The following is a 19,307-nucleotide window of genomic DNA, read 5'->3' on the forward strand; positions in this document are numbered from 1 at the left end:
CACTCCCTGGGCCTTTCAATCTGGAGACACAAATCTCAATTTTGGGGAGCTTTCTTGGATAATTTGTTCTCTCCTTCTGGGATGTGATGAGTCAGATACTGGCCTCCTGAGCCTGTTTCCTGCCTTTCGGGTCTGATTTTGCATCTCCCTCTCTCTCTCAGCATTCTGGGAAGTCATCTCAATTTTAACTTTTATCCTTTCTTTGAAATTATTGTTTCCAATGTCCAAGATCTTTCTTATTTTGTGACTATCAACACTGGACAAACTAGAAAAAGCAACAACCTGGCCAGGCGCAGTGGCTCGTGCCTGTAATCCCGGCACTTTGGGAGGCTGAGGTGGGTGGATCACTTGAGGTCAGGAGTTTGAGACCAGCCTGGCCAACATGGTCAAAGTCCAACTCTACTAAAAATACAAAATTAGCTGGGTGTGGTGGCGAACGCCTGTAATCCCAGCTACTCAGGAGGTTGAGGCAGGAGAGTCACTTGAGCCTGGGAGGCGGAGGTTGCAGTGAGCCGAGATCGTGCCACTGCACTCCAGCCTGGGCAAAAAAGAGTGAAACTCCGTCTCAAAAGAAAAGACTGGGGGTGGTGGCTCACGCCTGTAACCCCAGAACTTTGGGAGGCCGAGGCGGGCGGATCACGAGGTCAGGAGATCGAGACCATCCTGGCTAACACGGTGAAACCCCGTCTCTACTAAAAATACAAAAAATTAGCCAGGCATGGTGGTGGGCGCCTGTAGTCCCAGCTACTCGGGAGGCTGAGGCGGGAGAATGGCGTGAACCCAGGAGGCGGAGCTTGCAGTGAGCCGAGATCGCACCACTGCACTCCAGCCTGGGGGACAGGGCGAGACTCCGTCTTAAAAAAAAAAGAAAAGAAAAGAAAAGAAAAGAAAAAGCAACAACCTTAAAAACACTTGGGGAATGACGGACTGAACTGGGGAGGGGCATCCTTGTCACCTGCCCCACTCTGGCATCATAGGTAACGTTCGTATAGTTTGGAGTTGCTGCCAGCCAGCTTCCTCACCACGTGGGAAGATCAAACCCAAGAATGAACCTAACACAGAAGAAAACAGGGCCAGGGTGTGTGCAGGGAGTAGACAGAAGAGAAAGGACAATACGGAGATAATCCTGACGGCATCGTTCAGGCACCAGGATCCAGCCATGCCTGAAACTACACCTGCCCCTCCACCTGCCAGTGGTGTGAGGCGATACATTCCTCTGTGCTTAAGCTATTTTGAGTCATTTTTTTTGTTTGCACCAAAATGTCTGACAGAAAACCCACAAAGCACAATGACTGGAGAGAGAGACAGAGAACATCTGACCCCCCTAAACTGGGAAAAGCTACAAAGGATGCATTTTTCACATCTTCCCCAAGCAAAGTACAATGACTTCCACATCCCCGAATTTCACTAACAATAAACAAGAACTTAAAATAAAATCGAACTCAGTGATAATGATTTCATTATTCACCATCAGGACCAAAATGGAACTCAGTGACTTCTTCAGCTGGCAGTCCCCATTGGCACAGCCCGGATGCACAACCCACACCCGCAACCTGCCCTGGTAAGTCACCAGCTTCGAAAGGACAATGACAGCCCCTGTCTGACACGGTCTCCACCAAGCACTGGCTTCCTTCAGAGCAGCACTTGGCCTTCCTCCCGAATCTATTCTGCTCCCATAGATGGCCCTTCCTTTACCCCATAATTCAGAGCTGCGGGCAGGGCAAGGTAGGGTAGTGCCTTAGCCAGCGGGGTGGCCATAAGGAAAATGCCATCAACTAGGCAGCTCCTAAACAACGGAACCTGTCATCACATCATCATGGTTCCGGAGGCTGCAAGTCTAGATCAAGGTCCAGGCAGAGCCAGTGCCTGACGAGGGCTGCGTCCTGGTTCACGGGGGTGTCTTCTCCCCGTGTCCTCCCCTAGCTGGAGGGCAAGGGAGCTCTTGGGTGCGTCACTCATCCCATCCACGAAGCCCCACGTGACCTAATCACCTCCAACAGCCCCATCTTCTAACACCACCACCTTGGGGTTAGGTTTATTTTTTTATTTTTTATTTTTTGAGACGGAGTCGTCGCTCTGTCGCCCAGGCTGGAGTGCTGTGGCCGGATCTCAGCTCACTGCAAGCTCCGCCTCCCGGGTTTACGACATTCTCCTGCCTCAGCCTCCCGAGTAGCTGGGACTACAGGCGCCCGCCACCTCGCCTGGCTAGTTTTTTGTATTTTTTAGTAGAGACGGGGTTTCACCGTGTTAGCCAGGATGGTCTCGATCTCCTGTCCTCGTGATCCGCCCGTCTCGGCCTCCCAAAGTGCTGGGATTACAGGCTTGAGCCACCGCGCCCGGCCGGGGTTAGGTTTCAACACCCGAACTTGGGGTCACAAACGTTTGCTCTCTTGCAGCGGGTGGGGAGATAAAACCTTAAAGAACGGTGTCCCGCCATCTGCTACGTGGATCCTTCTCACCAGGGAGGAGGGGCAGCAACGGCGATGACCTAAATGGTACCCTGAGTCTCCTGATACAGGATGGTGAGGACGCCACAGGGCTGGTAAAGCACAGATGCTGCAGCCTGGGGCCTGGGATCAACTCCAGTCCCAACGCCAGCGTCTTCCTCTGTCTCCCCGGGTCTCCGTTTCCCCGGCAACGAAAGTGGAATGGACTGCCTCATGGGACGCGCTTGCCGCAGCTCCTCAGTCTGTGCATCTGCTGCCAGCAGTCCACGTCGGCTCAGCAAAGGCTCCAACTCCTCCCCAAACCTCTGGGGTCCCACACGGTGAGGACACCCCTCACCTTCAACAGCCTCTCCCCCCCACACACAGTGAGGACACCCCTCACCTTCAACAGCCTCTCCCCCGCCACAGTGAGGACACCCCTCACCTTCAATAGCCTCTCCCCACCCACACAGCGAGGACACCCCTCACCTTCAACAGTCTCTCCCCCCCCACACACAGTGAGGACACCCCTCACCTTCAACAGCCTCTCCCCCCCACACACAGTGAGGACACCCCTCACCTTCAACAGCCTCTCCCCCGCCACAGTGAGGACACCCCTCACCTTCAATAGCCTCTCCCCACCCACACAGCGAGGACACCCCTCACCTTCAACAGCCTCTCCCCCCCACAGTGAGGACACCCCTCACCTTCAACAGCCTCTGCCCCCCACAGTGAGGACACCCCTCACCTTCAACAGCCTCTGCCCCCCACAGTGAGGACACCCCTCACCTTCAACAGCCTCTGCCCCCCACAGTGAGGACACCCCTCACCTTCAACAGCCTCTCCCCCCCACAGTGAGGACACCCCTCACCTTCAACAGCCTCTCCCCCCCACAGTGAGGACACCCCTCACCTTCAACAGCCTCTGCCCCCCACACACACACAGTGAGGACACCCCTCACCTTCAACAGCGTCTCCCCCGCCACCGCCCCGCACCAGTTCTGTGGTGAGTCTCTCGGCTCTTCCTAGCCACCCCCACAAAGCACCATTCCCTTTGCATTCTGATGGGTCCTGCGTTTTCAGGATTACCCCCACCAGTTTGAGATCTCTGCTTCAGTGGCCTACTAATTTTTCTTTCTTTTATTTTTTGAGTTAGAGTCTTACTCTGTTACCCAGGCTGGAGTGCAATGGCGTGATCTCAACTCACTGCAACCTCCGCCTCCTGGATTCAAGTGATTCTCCTGCCTCAGCCTCCCCAGTAGTTGGGATTACAAGTGCCGCCATCGCGCCCAGATAATTTTTTATTTTAGTACAGATGAGATTTCACCATATTGGTCAGGCTAGTCTTGAACTCCTGACCTCAGGTGATCCACCTGCCTCAGCCTCCCAAAGTACCGGAATACAGGCGTGAGCCACCGCGCCCAGCAGGTAGCCTACTAATTTAAACAACTAATGTTCAAGCTATCTCTGGATTAATACCTGAACTAAAAGCTGAATTTCCTCCAAGTCCCAGGTTCTCAGCCCATCGTAAAAGCTAATTACAATGAGGTTCCCCACAGAAAAAGCTAAAAGCAATTTCTCCTGTCCCAACAGGGAAGAAAGCATTCAAGCCAGGCTGCTTCAGGGAAGTGCCTGGAGCCTCCTGGGGCTGCCTGGCCCGTCCTGCAGTGGCCAGCTCAGCCCACTCTGGCCTTTCCCTGATGCGTCCGCCTTGCCCAGGTGCGAGGCCCAGAGGCAGCCTGAGCTGTGGCTCTCCATCAGCCCTGACTCTGCGTCTCTGTCCCTGTGGACTCAGCCTCTCCCAGTGGGAACCCTGCCTTCCCGTGTCCACCTTCCAATCCTCGTCCACCACCCGTCTCCAGGGCCAGCACTCAAGCGTTTGGCGTTTCCAGGCACAGGTGGCCTGGCCCTACAGAGAGCCTGCATCCTCTTTGCGCAGGCCCCGGATTTGGGGCCCTCTGACCCCAGATGAGGGCGTCAGCGATGCCGTGGTGCTGCACCTGCCCAACCCCTGCACCTGACCCGGGGCCCCTTCTTCATCCCTCAGCGACGGCCCAGATCGTCCGGACATTGGGCCCAGTGAGCAGCGACCAATCTAATTTCAAGTCACTCTTTTTTCTCTAAAATCAATGCTGTGCCAAAGATAAACCCTCTAACACAGCCGTGTCTGCCTAGAGAAATCCTCAAACCATATCCTTTCATAGCCATGTTCAAATTCAATTTGTGAGAAGAATCTTCTTTTCATAAACCCATGGATCGAGCCATGTTGTTTTATTCTCTGCAGTGTTTTCTTTCACCTTATCTCCCATCTGTGTTTGCTGTTTTGTTATTCTCCGTTTCCCGTTCTCTGTGTTACCACACGCTTCGGTCCACGAGAAACTAACAAACATTTTTGACATCAGCAGTGTCAGCCTTAGGATAACACAATTGGAGCTCACTGCACTTAGCTGAGTAACTTACCACGTACTCTGTCCATCAAAATATCATAAAGATACACAAAGCTTCTAGAACGAAGCCCGTCAGAATGTCCACTGAGTGAGTCAGAAAACAGGGACAAAAAGATAATTTTAACCTTCTAAAAAAAAAAAGAACAAAAAAAGGGAAAAGTTAAATGCCACACCGTCCTCTACACTTGTAGCTGCATAAAGAGTAAATATTTTAGGAATCCGTTGTAAGTCATCTACCACCTGCTTAATTCTATTTTAGTGAGTGGCCTAACTCTGCCTTCACAGGAGAAGATCTGTTGATGGTGCAAATATTGATTCTATATAATGTAGAGACGTATTTATCTCTGAGCCCAGATTTTGAGAAATTTGTCTTATATTGAGTTAAAACACCAAAAAGCCTGAAAGCAGACTGGCGGTCCCCGGGGCGGAGGGGAGGGGCGGGGCGAGTGGCCGCTGGACGGCACAGGGCTCCTGGAAGTGGCCGGTGCTGACACTGGCTGCAGTGTGGTGGTGATTAAACGCCACTTTACACCTGCACTGTAAAATGCTCACATATGACTTTAAGTGTGTGGTTTTCATGAAAGCAGCTCCCTTTCTGCCTTTTTTTTTTTTTTTTTTTTGAGACGGAGTCTCGCTCTGTCGCTCAGGCTGGAGTGCAGTGGTTCAACCTCAGCTCACTGCAAGCTCCACCTCCCAGGTTCACACCATTCTCCTGCCTCAGCCTCCCGAGTAGCTGGGACTACAGGCACCCGCCACCACGCCCAGCTGATTTTTTATATTTTTAGTAGAGACGGGGTTTCACCGTGTTAGCCAGGATGGTCTCAATCTCATGATCCACCCACCTCGGCCTCCCAAAGTGCTGGGATTACAGGCGTGAGGCACCGCGCCCGGCCACAAGCCTTACTTATTTTAAATCACCTTGTTTTAGAACACTAAACTCCCAAAACGTGAGGCCTGGGATCAGCATCAGGCTGGACAAGTGCTGCAGAGGCCATGCCAACCCTCGTGGCTACCTGCTGCCCTGCCTAGTCACTAAGCACCTGCAGGTCACCCTGAGCAGGGCAGGGGCCAGCCTCCACCGAACACAGGGCAGGGGCAGGCTCCACCGAGCACAGGGCAGGGGCAGGCTCCACCGAGCACAGGGCAGGGGCCGCCTCCACTGAGCTGTCACCTCCACAGGACACCTGGAAACACAAAGGAACAGGGCCCAGAAGCAGTGTCCTAAAGCGTGGCAGCTGCTGCCTGAGCAGGCCTGGGGGTGAAAGCAGTTGTGGGAGGCTCACTAAGGGACATCGTCTTGAGGAAGGGGGATCGAGGCAGCCATGGTGGCTCTGGGAAGGACAGAGGGGCCAAATCCCAGAGCAGCCCGCTTGGCTCATTCTGAGCTGGCCCCTCACAATCCATCAGAGTGGTGGATTCCCTGAGGCTGGTCATGGGGCCGGACATCTTGTGACCACAACTCCCAGGGCCTGAGAAAAGGGGGCAGCTGTCCTCAGGCTGGCCCGTCCTGCTCAGACCGGAGGCCTGGCCGGGTTCGAGGGCTCAACGCAGGTGGGCCTGGGCTCTCAGGGTGGGGTGACCTCTCTCATGGAGGTCTCATGTGGCCCCGGACCCCACACTAGGGCCTGGGTCTCTCCCAGGTTCCCACACACCCAGGGGAGCGGCCATAGGATCCAGTTCTGCCCTGGCCTTGGGTCGCAGGCAGAAGCCCCACCCTCCATTGCCACCACCTGCCAAACAGGGGCTCTGGGTAGAGCCACTCAGTGGACCGGACGGCAGTTCCCCCACATGTGGGAGCTTCTCAACCCAAAGGCCTGGCTGGAGGCTAGAGAGGGAGGGTTCCAGGAGGCCACCCCACCCACGGCTGCCTGACACTCATTGCTTCTGAAGTTAAAAAAAATAGTGGATACGAAAAAGTTTATTTAAAACCAAGTCGGCCCGGCGCAGCGGCTCAAGCCTGTAATCCCAGCACTTTGGGAGGCCGAGACGGGCAGATCATGAGGTCAGGAGATCGAGACCATCCTGGCTAACACGGTGAAACCCCGTCTCTACTAAAAAATACAAAAAACTAGCCGGGCGAGGTGGCGGGCGCCTGTAGTCCCAGCTACTCGGGAGGCTGAGGCAGGAGAATGGCGTAAACCCGGGAGGCGGAGCTTGCAGTGAGCCGAGATCCAGCCACTGCACTCCAGCCTGGGCGACAGAGCGAGACTTCGTCTCAAAAAAAAAAAAAAAATTTCAAGTCATTCATGCTCAGCACTAAATATTTACCACCACGATCTCATCACTGATGGACAACCACTGTTAATATTTCTGTGTAGTTCATTTCACTGTTTACGTATATATGGTTTTCTTTCTACATAGTAGTAATACTATGATATATGTAATTTTAACATTTTTCATATGAAATTTTGACACAAATGTTTTAATTCTAAAATATAATTCTGGGTCGGGCATGGTGGCTCACGCCTTTAATCGCAGCACTTTGGAAGGTGAGGCAGGTGGATCACCTGACGTCAGGAGTTAGAGACCACACTGGCCAACATGGTGAAACCCCACCCATCTCTACTAAAAATACAAAAATTAGCCGGGCGTGGGGGCACATGCCTGTAGTCCCAGCTACCTGGGATGCTGAGGCAGGAGAATCACTTGAACCCGGGAGGTGGAGGTTGCAGTGAGCTGAGATTGCACCACTGCACTCCAGCCTGGGCAACAGAGCAAGACTCTGTCTCAAAAAAAAAAAAAAAAGAAAATGATGTTTGAGAGAAAATTAGCTAAAAATGAAGGCAAATATTTCTGCTTCATATACATTGAACACAGTTGCCAAAACACTACATGTGGTAATATATTAACTCAAAAAACATGAGTTTGGCAGGGCGTGGTGGCTCAAGCCTGTAATCCCAGCACTTTGGGAGGCTGAAGTGGGCAGATCACAAAGTCAGGAGATCGAGACCATCCTGGCTAACACGGTGAAACCCCGTCTCTACTAAAAAAAAAATACAAAAACTTAGCCGGGTGTGGTGGCGGGCGCCTGTAGTCCCAGCTACTCAGGAGGCTGAGGCAGGAGAATCACTGGAACCCAGAGGCAGGGATTGCAGTGAGCTGAGATTGTGCTGTTGCACTCCAGCCTGGGTGACAAGAGTAAAACTCCGTCTCAAAACAGGAAAAAAAAAAAACAAACTCAAGAAAGGAGAAATTTTACTGTAAGTAAACTATACCTCAATAAAACCAGAGAGGAAGCGGGAGAGGAAAGGAATGGGGAGGGGGAGGGAGGGGGAGGGGGAAGTGAGGACAGAAGCGAAGAAAAGAATGGGGAGGGACGAGGAGAAACACCGTGGAAAGAGACGGCGCACACAGTGGTTCTCAAATGTGGCCGTGCACTTAAATGCAGATTCGTGGGCCCTCCTTCGAGTCACCACGTCCTCTACCGCACACAGGGACGAAGCTTCAGCGTCCCAACCCCAAGCATGGACGACCAGCAGAATGAGCTGTGTGGCCCGTAGGGTCCCACGGAGACAGCCCAGGAGTGAAACACTCAGATGGGGTGTGCCCCAGGCACCCGGCCTGCTTCCGGGGCAGGTCCTAGGCGGCCCTCCAGGGCCCCAGCCAACAGGAGCCACCAGGGCCAGGGGCTCCAGTGCTGAAGCTCCAAGAAGAGGGACCCACAGGGTGACCAGCTCCTCCTTCGTGAGAAGGAAACCGTCCCCTCGGGGTTCACCATCTACACTGGGTTGAATTGTCTCCCAAAGGTTCACGTCCACCCAGAACTTCAGAATGTGACCTGATTTGGAAACAAGATCTTTTCTTTTTTTTTTTTTTGAGACGGAGTCTGGCCCTGTTGCTTAGGCTGAAGTGCAGGGGCATGATCTCAGCTCGCTGTAACCTCCGCCTCCTGGATTCAAACGACTCTCTTTTCTCAGGCTCCCGAGTAGCTGGGATTACAGGTGCCCGCCACCACACCCAGCTAATGTTTGTATTTTTAGTAGAGACGGGGTTTCACCAAGTTGGCCAGGCTGGTCTCGAACCACTGACCTTATGATCTGCCTGCCTCGGCCTCCCAAAGTGCTGGGGTTACAGGCATGAGCCACCGCGCCCGGCCAAGGGTGTTTTCAGATGTAATCAAGTTAAGATGAGGTCATATTGAGTGAGGTGGGCAATAAATCCAATGGCTGGTGTTCTTAAAAGCACAGAGATTTGGGGACACAGACACCCAGGGGAGAAGGCTGGGTGACGACAGACAGCAGGGACTGGAACGGTGCTGCCACCGGCCACAGAATGCCGAGGGCTGCCGGCAGCACCCCAGAAGTCAGGGCAATCAGGAAGGATCCCCACTTAGAGCCTGCCGAGGGAGCGTGGCCCAGGCAACACCTTCATTCTGGGCTTCTGGTCTCTAGAACTGTGAGAGAGTAAATCTCTGCTTCGATTTGTCCAAAAGCCCCTTCACTCACCGGCTGTGGAGCCTCCACCTCCCTCCACGCCCCTCCCATCCAGTGCCGGGGGAAGGGTGCCCAGAGGTCAGGGGCATGGAAGACCTTCCCGTCCAGTGGCGGGGGAAGGGTGCCCAGAGGTCAGGGGCGTGGAAGACTCTTGTTTGTGGGCCCCTCCCACACCCCCGATGACGCCCAGGTCCGATGACGCTGGCCTCTGTGTCTCTCCAGTGTCAAACCAACACGACGTGATTTGAACCCGCGAGTGACCACAGCGTTCTCTCCTCAAACACACACGGCATCCTGAGCTGGAAGAAACAGGCTTTATTTCCAGATAGATTTTATTAATCAAATGTCATACTCTTCATACTTATCTATTTACTTTTTCCTACTAAGATAATAACTTCTGGCCTTATGTATTAGGGTCACTAGAGTTTAATATGTATACTTAAGCCTGTGTAAACTCGCTTTTGCTTTTATTTTTAGTCAAACAAAATGCCAGTTCTATCATGAGTCACAAACATAAATAACACACCAGTTGATTCAAATTCATGAGCAAACTTCACTTGGGGGAGGGTAATTAATTAATTATTAGCTGCAAGAGGTTGGGATACGCAACCCACATAAAGTAAAAACAGCCTGAGGCTCATTCGTAGCTGAGAAAACCCCAAGGTCTGTTACAACGGCCTCGCTGCTCTCCACGGCCGGCCTTCTGGGGCTCTCTCTGCAGGACATGGCCGCCAGCTGCTGCGAGAGGTGCTGGCATCCTCGGAGAGACCGAGAAGCCAAGTACAGGGTCCCCAGATAACCAGCCCTCCTGACTGGCTGCCGACCACGCAGGGCAGGTGCCTTCAAGACTTTACGCTCCCAGCCAGGCGCAGTGGCTCACACCTGTAAACTCAACGCTTTAGGAGGCCGAGGCAGGAGGATCGCTTGAGCCCAGAAATTCAAGACAAGCCTGGGTGGCACAGCAAGACCCTCTCTCTACTAAAAATAAAATAATTAGCCGGGCATGGTGGCATGCGCCTACAGTCCCAGCCAACTGGGGGGCTGAGGTGAGAGGACTGCTTGAGCCCAGGAGGTCAAAGCTCCATTAAGCTGTGATCGCACCACTGCACTCCAGCCCGGGCAATAAGCCAGACCCGGTTTCAAAACTGACTTTACCTCCCTGAAAGTTCTCGTTTCGTGGTGCTGAGCTTCCATCAGTCCATCCTTCTCTCTGCCAGCTAGGGCCCAAAACACATTAAGTCACCATCACGCCCAGCTAATTTTTAAACTGTCTGTAGAGACGAGGTTTCCCTATGTTTCCCAGGCTGTTCTGAACTCCTGAGCTCAAGCGATCCCAAAGTGCTGGGATTACAGGTGTGAGCCACCATGCCTGGCCCTCACGACCACTTTTAAAAATTGTTTTGGGCCAGATGCGGTAGCTCACGCCTGTAATCCCAGCACTTTGGGAGAGCGAGGCAGGTAGATCACCAGGTCAGGAGTTTGAAACCAGCCTTTCACCAACATGGTGAAACCCCGTCTCTATTAAAAATAGCAAAAAATTAGCTGGGCGTGGTGGTGGGCGCCTGTAATCCCAGCTACTCAGGAGGCTGAGGCAGGAGAATTGCTTGAACCTGGGAGGCGGAGGGTGCAGTGAGCTGAGATCACGCCACAGCACTCCAGACTGGGTGACAAAGCGAGACTCTGTCTCAAAAACAAATAAATAAATAGTTTTGTTTGGGCCTGGTGCGGTGGCTCACGCCTTTAATTCCAGCACTTTGGGAGGCTGAAGCAGGTGGATCACCTGAGATCAGGAGTTCAAGACCAACCTGGCCAACATAGTGAAACCCCATCTCTACTAAAAATAGAAAAATTAGCCGGGCATAGTGGTGCATGCCTGTAATCCCAGCTACTCTGGACACTGAGACAGGAAAATCGCTTGAACCCAGGAGGCAGAGGTTGCAGTGAGCCAAGATCACACCACTGCACTCTAGCCTGAGCAACAGAGTAAGACTCTGTCTCAGAAAAATTAAAAAATTGTTTTGTTTGATAAAGTCTAGATCTCTAATATTTATATGCCCAAGCCCCTTGGATGCTGTTGCTCTTTTAAGGTTTTGTGTGTATACAGCTAATGAAGCTGAAGAACCTTGGGAATAAAGTTGAAAATAAAGGTTAAGGGAAGCTGAGACGGGTGGATCACGAGGTCAGGAGATCGAGACCATCCTGGCTAACACGGTGAAACCCTGTCTCTACTAAAAAATACAAAAAACGGCCGGGCGCGGTGGCTCAAGCCTGTAATCCCAGCACTTTGGGAGGCCGAGACGGGCGGATCACGAGGTCAGGAGATCGAGACCATCCTGGCTAACACGGTGAAACCCCGTCTCTACTAAAAAGTACAAAAAACTTTAGCCGGGCGAGGTGGCGGGCGCCTGTAGTCCCAGCTACTCCGGAGGCTGAGGCAGGAGAATGGCGTAAACCCGGGAGGAGGAGCTTGCGGTGAGCAGAGATCCGGCCACTGCACTCCAGCCTGGGCGACAGAGCGAGACTCCGTCTCAAAAAAAAAAAAGAAGGTGATGACTTTATAAATCGTGTTTAAAATCTCGAGGTGGTTGCCAAGGGAAACCAGAAGAGTAGCTGTATCAAGCGGCAAATCCACAGCTGTCTGCAGAATCAGAGGGAGCATGGAGTGTGCACGCGTGTCCCCGGGGAGCAGAGTGTGCACGCGTTTCCCCAGGGGAAGATCTGCAGAATCAGAAGGAGCACAGAGTGTGCACGCGTGTCCCAGGGGAGCATGGAATGTGCATGTGTGTCCGGGGGGAAGATCTGCAGAATTGGAGGGAGCACGGACTGTGCACACGTGTCCCCGGGGAACATCTGTCCAAGGCAGAGAGGAAGGAGCAAACCCCAGCAACTGGGTCACTTTCAGTAACGGAGTTCTGATGCTCCTCTCCAGGAAGAAAAGTTCCCTCTGTGGAGGGTTTTCCCAACATTAAACATTGGAAACAGAGGGGAGGGCCAGGCCCTGCACCGGCACCCCTTTCCGTCCATGCACCGTGTAGTCTTGAGGGAGCTCAGCCTCTCTGGGACTCACAATACAACCTCTCTCAAGATGATTCTCCCTCAGTAAGTGAGGGTTATTATCATCAGCTCTTAGCAAAAATGAAACAAAGAAAGAACAATGGGATTTTCATGCTGGGAAAAGGATGCTGAAGAAACAGCCAGGAGAAAGGATTGGAGAAGACGGTGAGGCCCTCATGCTGGGGAAAAGGGTGGGAGGCAAGAGATGGTGGCATCTGGTGTAGTTAATCCACCTCCCTCCCTGTCACTAATAAACAGGCGCGGTGCCTCACACCCGTAATCCCAGCTACTCGGGAGGCCAAGAAGGGAGGATTGCCTGAGGTCAGGAGTTCGAGACCAGCCTGACCGACAGGGTGAAACCCCATCTCAACTAAAAATACAAAAATTAGGCCGGGCGCGGTGGCTCAAGCCTGTAATCCCAGCACTTTGGGAGGCCGAGACGGGCGGATCACGAGGTCAGGAGATCGAGACCATCCTGGCTAACACGGTGAAACCCCATCTCTACTAAAAATACAAAAAAGTTAGCCGGGCGCAGTGGCGGGCGCCTGTAGTCCCAGCTACTGGGGAGGCTGAGGCAGGAGAATGGCGTGAACCCAGGAGGCGGAGCTTGCAGTGAGCCGAGATAGAGCCACTGCACTCCAGCCTGGGCGACAGAGCAAGACTCCGCCTCAAAAAAAAAAAAAAAAAAAAAAAAAGAAAAAAAAAAAATACAAAAATTAGCCGGGCCTGGTGGCATGCGCCTATAGTCCCAGCTACTCAGGAGGCTGAGGCAGGAGAATCACTTGAACCCAGGAGACAGGTTGCAGTGAGCCGATGTCACACCATTGCACTCCAGCCACTCCACACCATTGCTCCAGACAGAGCAAGACTCTGTCTCAAAAAATTTTTAAAAATGTGCAAAAGGCAGAAAACTCAGCACTCAGAGAAGGGTCACAATTTGGTGTTAGAAACACCAGCTGGGGTGGGAAGAGACAGGGCCCTGCTGTGCCCCGACGGTATCCTGGGCCAGCCTGGTGATGCCTTTCTCCTTCCACCCTTGCCTGGAGAGAAACGGAACTTCCAAGGAGAAAGAGCCTGAACCGGGGACCCAGCTGCCAGACAGAAACGGGGCCAGGCCACCGGGAACCAGGGGCCCGGTGTGTGTGAGGTGTGCTGCAGAACAGAAGACACTTCTCTGCGTAACAGGCAGAGCAGGGGGGTCCGCACAGTCTGTGGACTCAGACTGCCGAGAGGGTCCAGGATCCAAGAACTCCACCCTCCAACTGCAGACCAAGAGGAACACAAACGCCCAGGAGGGAGAATCCGGGCCTCGCTGACTGTATCAGAGCAAAGGGAACACCTGGGCACAGTTGCCTGGGCAAGGACAAGATGCATCTGACCGTCCCAGACAGCACAGGGCACGTCCACCCACAGAAGACAGAGTCTGACCCGGGGGTACACACACGAGAGACAGGCAGGCCAACAGCGCAGACCCAGACCCACAAGCGGGCCCCGGGCTGGGACAAGGGTGGCCGTGCAATGTGGGGGAGCCGGGGTGGGGGGCAGGCATCCAACTGAAAACAATGCGTCTTGATCCCTGCCTCAGGCCTCACCCCAGCTGGAGGCAGCCGCTCATGTCAAAGGTAAAACGATGCTTGTAGAGAACATTTTTGTTATCTGGGAGCAGCAAAAGTTTGTTAAACAGGACCCAAAGTCCTAACCACAAAACACTGATAATTTAGATTATGTTAAAATTAAGAGCTTCTGTTCATCCAAAGATACTATTAAAGGAGTGGAAAGGTAACGTGCAGATGAGAGTGGATATCCAGGACCACACAGCCAACAAAGGACTCACAGCCAGAATCTATGTTTTAAACACTCCTAGCAATCATTGAAAGAAATTCAACCAAAATGAAAAAACAGACATAAGACATGGGCATTTTTCTTCTTTCTTTTTCTTTTTCTTTTTTTTTTTTTTTGAGATGGAGTCTCGCTCTGTCGCCCGGGCTGGAGTGCGGTGGCACGATCTCGGCTCACTGCAAGCTCCGCCTCCTGGGTTCACGCCATTCTCCTGCCTCAGCCTCCCGAGTAGCTGGGACTACAGGCGCCTGCCAGCACGCTCAGCTAATTTTTTGTATTTTTAGTAGAGATGGGGTTTCACTGTGTTAGCCAGGATGGTCTCGATCTCCTGACCTCGTGATCCACCCACCTCGGCCTCCCAAAGTGCTGGGATTACAGGCATGAGCCACAGCGTCCGGCCTTTTTCTTTTTTTTTAATTTTTGGAGACGGAGTCTCACTCTGTCACCCAAGCTGGTGCAGTGGTGCGACTGCAGCTCACTGCAACCTCTGCCTCCCGAGTATAAGCGCTTCTCCTGCCTCAGCCTCCCATGTAGCTGGGACCATAGGCACACGTCCAGCTAATATTTTTTTGTATTTTTAGTAGAGACAGGGTTTCACCATGTTGGCCAGGCTGGTCTCAAACTCCTGACCGCTGGTGATCCACCCGCCTTGGCCTCCCAAAGTGCTGGAATTACGGGTGTGAGTCACCACGCCCGGCCAACTTGGGCATTTTTCAAAAGAGGAAATTCGCATACATGTATGAAAAGGTGCTCAATTAGTTATCAGAGAAATGCAAAGGCAAACTGCACACCACCCAGAAAGACAGAGACAGCCCCGTGCTGGGAGGGAAGGTGACGGAGCCGGGGCCTCCGGCCTTGCTGGTGGGAGCACCAAGTGAAAGATGCTTTGGGAGAATCTACTACAGGGAAACCTACACAGACATTTGCATGCCTGATACCCAGAGATTCGCACGCACAGGTAACTTCCAACAGAAATGCGGAGGATATGTACCAGGAATGTTTGCAGCAGAACAAGCCGTAATAGTCAGAAACCAGAAACCACCCAAACGCCCGTCACCCGCAGGATGGAGAAATAAATCGTGGTAGAGTCACAAAAGGGAAGTCAACACGCCACGAGAATTAACACCCCACAGCCTCACACAACACGGCAGAGGCTCATTCACATAATGGGGGCCAGAGACACAGTCACAGAAGTGCACACAGGGCGAGGCGCGGCGGCCCACGCCTGCAATTCCAGCACTTTGGGAGGCTGAGGCAGGCGGATCACTTGATGTCAGGAGTTCCAGACCATGCTGGCTAACAAAGTGAAACCCTGTCTCTACTAAAAATAAAAAAATTAGCCAGACATGGTGGCATACACCTGTAGTCCCAGCTACTCGGGAGGCTGAGACAGGAGAATCGCTTGAACCTGGGAGGCGGAGGTTGCAGTGAGCTGAGACTGCACCACTGCACTCCAGCCTGGGCAACAGAGTGAGACTCCGTCTCAAAAAAAAAAAAAAAAAAAAAAAAAGTCAGGCGCAATGGCTCACGCCTGTAATCCCAGCACTTTGGGAGGCCGAGGAGGGTGGATCACTAGAGGTCAGGAGTTTTAGCCAGCCTGGCCAACATGGTGAAACCCCGTCTCTACTAAAAAATACAAAAATTAGCCAGGTGTGGTAGCAGATGCCTGTAATCCCAGCAACTCGGGAGGCTGAGGCAGAGAATTGCTTGAACCCAGGAGGCAGAGATTGCAGTGAGCCGAGATCGTGCCACTGCACTCCAGCCTGGGTGACAGAGCAAGACTCCGTCTCTAAAAAAAAAAAAAAAAGGAAAACTACAAAACTAAGAGAAAATTAGGAGATGAAAATAATGTCTTTACTGAACTAATCAATAAGTTAAAACAGGTAGCACAGTTTACTGAAAACAGAATTACCAACAAATAGGAAAGGCATAAGATAATCACAAAAATTCAGGCCGTGCACTGTGGCTCACACCTGTAATCCCAGGTTTGCGGAGGCTGAGCCAGGCGGATCACCTGAGGTCAGGAGTTCGAGACCACCCTGGCCGACATGGCAAAACCCTGTCTCTACTAAAAATACAAAAACAAATTAGCCCGGCATGGTGGTGGGCACCTGTAATCCCAGCTACTTGGGAGGTTGAAGCAGGAGAATTGCTTGAATCTGGGAGGTGGAAGTTGCAGTGAGCCGAGATCACACCACTGCACTCCAGCCTGGGCAACAGATTGAGACTCCGTCTAAGAAAAATATATATATATAATACACACACACACACACACACCTGGAAACTCAAAGAGTACATGCATACTGGAAATTTAACACAAAACATTCAACTCTGAGACATGGTCTGGTTAAGCAGAAGAACTGTGAGACAGAAAGAATTCCTCAGAAATTCACGAAGGGAAGGACAATCCTCCACACCAGGAAAAATCAGCCGACCTCGGGCTTCACCACAACCCATGCGAGCCAGGGGACAGTGGAATGACAGCTGCAAAGTGTTGGGGAAGAAAACAAATCTAAGAGTATTATACCCAGACAAGATATCTTTATATCGTTCAAAGATAAAGAACACGGGCAGACATTCTCAGACACAAAAACACTCAGGAAATACTCGAGTCCTTCTGAAAAAAACGACTGGTAATGAAATCTAGCTAATTAAGAGAGAGACAGCACAATGAACAAAGACAGAAATGGTAAAAGGACTGTGGTGAGCACTGACTATATTTAAAAGTTGAACTGATACTAAATTCTTGTGGGCCTACAGCCACAATACAGAAGCAAGGGCTATAAACCTGAACAATATAAAAATAACCGCCTGGGCTACAAAACTCAGGACGAGTCAGGTGGAGGGGATGGAGTGTGGAGTTACGAAAGCCCTCACCTTTCTTTCTTTCTTTTTTTTTGAGACGGAGTCTCGCTCTGTCGCTGGGCTGGAGTGCAGTGGTACAATCTCAGCTCACTTTCACCCCCTGCCTCCTGAGTTCCAGTGATTCTCCTGCCTCAGCCTCCTGAGTAGCTGGGATTACAGGTGCGCAGCACCATGCGCGGCACCATGCCCGGCTAATTTTTGTATTTTTAGTAGAGATGGGGTTTCGCCATGTCGGCCAGGCTGGTCTCAAACTCCTGACCTCATGACCCGCCCACCTCAGCCTCCTCAAGTGCTGAGATTACAGCCGTGAGCCACCGCGCCCGGCTGCCCTCCCCTTTCAATAACAGAAGCACTTATATTCACTGTTTCTCAGTGAAACATGTCATTAAAAAAAAAAAAAAAAAAAAAAGGCATGGCCAGCTGCTGGGCTCAGGCCTATAATCCCAGCATTTAGGGAGGCAAAGACAAGAGGATGGCTTGATCCCAGGGAGGTCAAGGCTGCAGTGATCTGCAATCCTCACCACTGCCTTCAGCCCAGGCAGCAGAGAAGACCCTGTCTCTGAAAAAATTAAAAACAAAACATAATGATCTCAACTTCTTACTATTTTTCAGAGTAACTTTTCTTAACCCTAAAACAAATATTTGGTAAATCAAAAACCTGCAAGGGTACACCCGTGATATCAGTTTTTTCTTTTTTTCTTTCTTTTTTTTTTTTTTTTTTGAGACGGAGTCTCGCTCTGTCGCCCAGGCTGGAGTGCAGTGGCCGGATCTCAGCTCACTGCAAGCTCCGCCTTTCGGGTTCACGCCATTCTCCTGCCTCAGTCTCCCGAGTAGCTGGGACTACAGGCGCCCACCACCTCGCCCGGCTAGTTTTTGGTATTTTTTTAGTAGAGACGGGGTTTACCAGGTTAGGCAGGATGGTCTCGATCTCCTGACCTTGTGATCTAACCGTCTCGGCCTCCCAAAGTGCTGGGATTACAGGCTTGAGCCACCGCGCCCAGCAGATATCAGTGTTTTCTACAGCAGCTTAGGCCAGGTTGACAACAAAGCTCTTCGTGGGAGGCGTCTGTTTTTTTTTTTTTTTTTTAAGATAGAGTTTCGCTCTGTTGCCCAGGCTGGAGTGCAATGGTGCGATCTCGGCTCACTGCAACTTCTGTCTCCTAGGTTCAAGCGATTCTCCTGCCTCAGCCTCCCGAGTAGCTGGGATTACAGGCATGTGACACCATGCTCGGCTAATTTTGTATTTTTAGTAGAGACGGGGGCGTTTCTCCATGTTGGTCAGGCTGGTCTCGAACTCCTGACCTCAGGTGATCCGCCCGCCTTGGCCTCCCAAAGTGCTGGGATTACAGGTGTGAGCCACCGCACCCGGCCTGGTGGGAGGTTGTATTTTTAGCCTAAACCCGCTCTCCGTGTCAAGGGAAAGCATTTAGGAGAAAGCATTGGTCCATTGTTTTGGGTCGTCCTCAGTTCAGCATGTAGCAACCAAAAGTCATGCAGCAGAAGCATCCCCGAGCCGCCGTTCAAACCAACCAGAAGGAAGTTTCCCAAACATTCTGTGCGTGGCTCTTCTCACACCTGTCCCATGGCACTCACCTTCAATCAAATTCAACACTGTCAACTGTCTGCTCCCCCAAAACACGCACAGCTCTTATTTATTTATTTATGTTTTTTTTGAGACGGAGTCTTGCTCTGTTGCCCAGGGTGGAGTGCAGTGGCCGGATCTCAGCTCACTGCAAGCTCTGCCTCCCGGGTTCACGCCATTCTCCTGCCTCAGCCTCCCAAGTAGCTGGTACTACAGGCGCCCGCCACCTCACCCGGCTAGTTTTTTGTATTTTTAGTAGAGACGGGGTTTCACCGTGTTAGCCAGGATGGTCCCGATCTCCTGACCTCGTGATCCGCCCGTCTCGGCCTCCCAAAGTGCTGGGATTACAGGCTTGAGCCACCGTGCCCGGCCCATGCACAGCTCTTACAGGGCCACATTCGTCTGGGTGTAGACATTGTTGGGTGCTTTATTCCTCTAGCTCTGGTAGGGTTCATCCCGAGGGCACCGTGCGGACAAAGCCCCGTCCCCCAGGCGCTCAATCTCCAGGGCAGTGCTGGCCCTCGGACTTTGCCACAGCGACATCCGAACTATCTAGAAATGTGACTGATGGAAGCTTTTTGTTTTGTTTCCTTATAATGACACTTCCACAGCCACACGTGGCTCATGGCATGTGACTGGACACCACGGTCCTAGAGACCTGC

The 19,307-nt window shown here is 52.1% G+C and overlaps 1 protein-coding gene across 1 annotated transcript in view; it reads right to left on the reverse strand.

The window, feature by feature from the left end:
- The window catches only part of RAB40B (RAB40B, member RAS oncogene family), a 40,478-nt gene that overhangs the window by 19,459 nt on the left and 1,712 nt on the right, over positions 1–19,307 (reverse strand). The window lies entirely within an intron of this gene.

This window comes from Chlorocebus sabaeus, chromosome 16, assembly GCF_047675955.1.
Source record: "Chlorocebus sabaeus isolate Y175 chromosome 16, mChlSab1.0.hap1, whole genome shotgun sequence".
Lineage (NCBI taxonomy): Eukaryota > Metazoa > Chordata > Mammalia > Primates > Cercopithecidae > Chlorocebus > Chlorocebus sabaeus.